Below are 3,671 nucleotides of genomic sequence, written 5' to 3'. Positions count from 1 at the left end.
TAGGGTTTATTCTTGTCATTTTGCTCACAGCTATCCCGCCCATGCAAATGTAACGTCCATTTATCTGCTGTACTTCAATAGGCATGCCTCTGAAAACGGATGGAGGTATAGAAGCAGAATCCCTTTGAAATGTTTTGTGCAGGAAGGATGTTACCTGTGACCTGAGAGGATAGAGCCACCAATATTGCAGTAATGAGGTCGTCAGGCCAGACCTGCTGAGAATTTCCAGCGTTTTCTCTTTTGGTTTCAGATTCCAGCATCCACAGTAATTTGCTTTTATTGCAGTAATGAGGAGTGGCCTTGTTGCAACAGCAATTGTCTTACAGTGAGAAGATTATGTTGGCCTGGAGTGTGTGACATAGCTGAAGATTAATCCTCTTATCAAGTTGGTTGCAATTGGACAAATATTGGCATAGTATGCAGAAAAATCTGACAATGACAATGATTAGGAAGTGGTATGACTGTGAGAGTGAAGGAGACAATAAAGAGGTCATGAGGTGTTTATGGCCAGCTTTGTGACTGACGTACAAGATAATCACAGAAGAGACAGTGGCCATTTGAAAATACTCTTAATGCACAATTGTACCTTATCATTAGGACAGGTGGGTGGCGGGGTGGGGGGGATCAAATTATAGAATGAAATCCAACTACCAGTTGAATCACTGTACAGTTAAGAAGGTTCCAGGTTTAAGGCTTGACCTATGTTGAGTCAGCTGATCCCAAGTTACAGCTGCAATTCTCATTTTTAGCAGATTCAAACCAGGAATGAGAAACACATAATTCCAAGGGGCATTATGACTGATATTGTGTCAGGAACTTTGATGAATGTCTTCTTCAGTGATTTCAAGAACCCAATACTAAATGTGCTCTGTGGCTACATTAACAAGAATTAACTAGATTTGCCTGCCAAGCCATGTTTACGTATCGAAAAATGATTGACAGCAGAATTTCCGTAACTTGCATGCAACATTTTTAAAGGGTATGCTCTTGAAAGCTAAAGCATGGCAATATTTTTAAGGGAGATTTAAAATGTAAAAGTATCACTTGAGCCACACAAGAAGGTCAAAACAACTTGCTTATTGGCCATTAAACATTTGTTCCCTCCACCACCTGTGCATGGTTGCAGCAGTCTATATCAGTGTGCAACAATTCACTAAAGCTCTTTCAGCAACACCCCCCAAAACTGTAAGCTCTGCCATCTAGAAGAACAAATGCAGCTGGTATATGGGAACACCATCATCTTGCAAGTTCTCCTCGAAGTTACCCACCATTTTTTAAAATACTTTTCCAATTCAATCAAATCAAATCCAATTCAGAGTCTCAACAAGTTGAGACATTTCAGATCCAGGCTGACAAGACAGGGCGAGCAACCAAACCACCCTGTCCTGGGCCTGATCTACATGAGCCAAGCTGATTGGAGAAGGGGGAGGTTCCTTCTCCAAGACTTGAGCTCATTTGCATCTTAGCCAAAAGGCCGAGATGCCGCTTTTAAAAATTGCTTCATATGAAACATATGAAGCCTCAGTGTAACCTAATGACCTCAACCAAGTGCGGCCGACCATGGGGTGCCGACCATACTACACTTGATCTTAGCCAAAAGGCCGAGAAGCGATACCCACCATTTTGACTTAGAAACATATCATTGTTCCTTCATTGTTGATGGGTCAAAATCCTGAAACTTCCAACTGAACAGCCCCGTAAGAGTACCTTTACAGTAAGAGTTTTAACAACACCAGGTTAAAGTCCAACAGGTTTATTTGGTAGCAAATGCCATTAGCTTTCGGAGCACTGCTCCTTCATCAAATGGAGTGGAAATCTGCTCTCAAACAGGGCACAGAGACACAAAATCAAGTTACAGAATACTGATTAGAATACGAATCTCTACAGCCAACCAGGTCTTAAAGATACAGACAATGTGAGTGGAGGGAGCATTAAGCACAGGTTAAAGATATGTGTATTGTCTCCAGACAGGACAGACAGTGAGATTCTGCAAGTCCAGGAGGCAAGCTATGGGGGTTACTGATAGTATGACATAAAGCCAACATCCCGGTTTAGGCCGTCCTCATGTGTGCGGAACTTGGCTATCAGTTTCTGCTCAGCGACTCTGCGGTGTCGTGTGTCGTGAAGGCCGCCTTGGAGAACGATTACCCGAAGATCAGAGGCTGAATGCCCGTGACCGCTGAAGTGCTCCTCCACAGGAAGAGAACAGTCTTGCCTGGTGATTGTCGAGCGGTGTTCATTCATCCGTTGTTGTAGCATCTGCATGGTTTCCCCAATGTACCATGCCTCGGGACATCCTTTCCTGCAATGTATCAGGTAGACAACGTTGGCCGAGTTGCAAGAGTAGGTACCGTGTACGGTGTCCTGTGGGGGAGCACTTCAGCAGTCATGGGCATTCAGCCTCTGATCTTCGTGTAAGTGTTCTCCAAGGCGGCCTTCACGACACACGACAGCGCAGAGTCACTGAGCAGAAACTGATAGCCAAATTCTGCACACATGAGGACGGCCTGAACCGGGATGTTGGGTTTATGTCACACTATCAGTAACTCCCACAGCTTGCCTCCTCGACTTGCAGAATCTCACTGACTGTCCTGTCTGGAGACAATACACATCTCTTTAACCTGTGCTTAATGCTCCCTCCACTCACATTGTCTGTATCTTTAAGACCTGGTTGGTTGTAGAGATTCGCATTCTAATCAGTATTCTGTAACTTGATTTTGTGTCTCTGTGCCCTGTTTGAGAGCAGATTTCCACTCCATCTGACGAAGGAGCAGCGCTCCGAAAGCTAATGGCATTTGCTACCAAATAAACCTGTTGGACTTTAACCTGATGTTGTTAAAACTCTTACTGTTTTTACCCCAGTCCAACGCTGGCATCTCCACATCAAGAGTACTTTTACCACATGGATAGAAGCAGTTTACAGAGGAGGCTTTCGTGAAGGCAACTAGGGTTGGGAAGTAACTATCGGACTTGTCAATGACGCCCATTCCCTGTGAATGAATTAAAAACAATAGACACTAGGTTAGAGGAAGCTCAAACATGTTAAGAAATGGTCACTGGTGCAGTAGCTAAATGCAGGCAAGCACTGAGGTGAATTGTTGGAAACAATCCTGGAAGGAATTAGCAGAACAATGGGAGAGTGAATTGCATTTTGTAGCTGTGATGCATTCCTGTTTTGAGAGTTGTAAGAAGAATTTTATGATACAAAGCTTTCCATTAATCTACTCAAAAGCATTGTGTTATTTGCATGATCAGTTGGATAAAACTTTACAATGTTGTAATAAGTAGCAAAAATGACACAATAGTACTGTCCTGGCTTACAATTTAACACTTTTGGGGCAATTCTCTGGTCTCACCGCGCCTGGCGCAGATCGCACCGATCCCAGAGAATAGCAATTACCGCCCCTCCCGGAATGTTCCCACCTCTCCGATGGGAGGCCATGCCAGCACAAATCACCTCTGGTGTTGTGGCCACACCGGGGGGCTGAGGCCATGGAAGTCCAGAGTGACCGGGGCCATGGCCAAGCCATGCCCATTGGGCAGTGCCCATTGGGCAATGCTCATTGGAGAGTGTCCACCCTGCGCACCAGCAGTGCCCACCAGGGACTCCAGCAGTGGCCACCAGGCACCCGGCAGTGCCAGTTGGGTCCCCTGGAAGTGTCAGTTGGGCA

General features: G+C 45.1%; 1 pseudogene; it reads right to left on the bottom strand.

Annotated features, from left to right (window-relative positions):
• Positions 1-1,439: 1,439 nt before the first annotated feature.
• Positions 1,440-1,613, bottom strand: LOC144498114 (U2 spliceosomal RNA; annotated as a pseudogene).
• Between the last annotated feature and the right edge of the window lie 2,058 nt (positions 1,614-3,671).

The sequence above is a fragment of the Mustelus asterias genome, chromosome 8 (assembly GCF_964213995.1).
Source record: "Mustelus asterias chromosome 8, sMusAst1.hap1.1, whole genome shotgun sequence".
Taxonomy (NCBI): domain Eukaryota; kingdom Metazoa; phylum Chordata; class Chondrichthyes; order Carcharhiniformes; family Triakidae; genus Mustelus; species Mustelus asterias.
The sequence above is the reverse complement of the archived record's forward strand: the minus strand, read 5'-3'. Positions and strand labels throughout refer to the sequence as shown.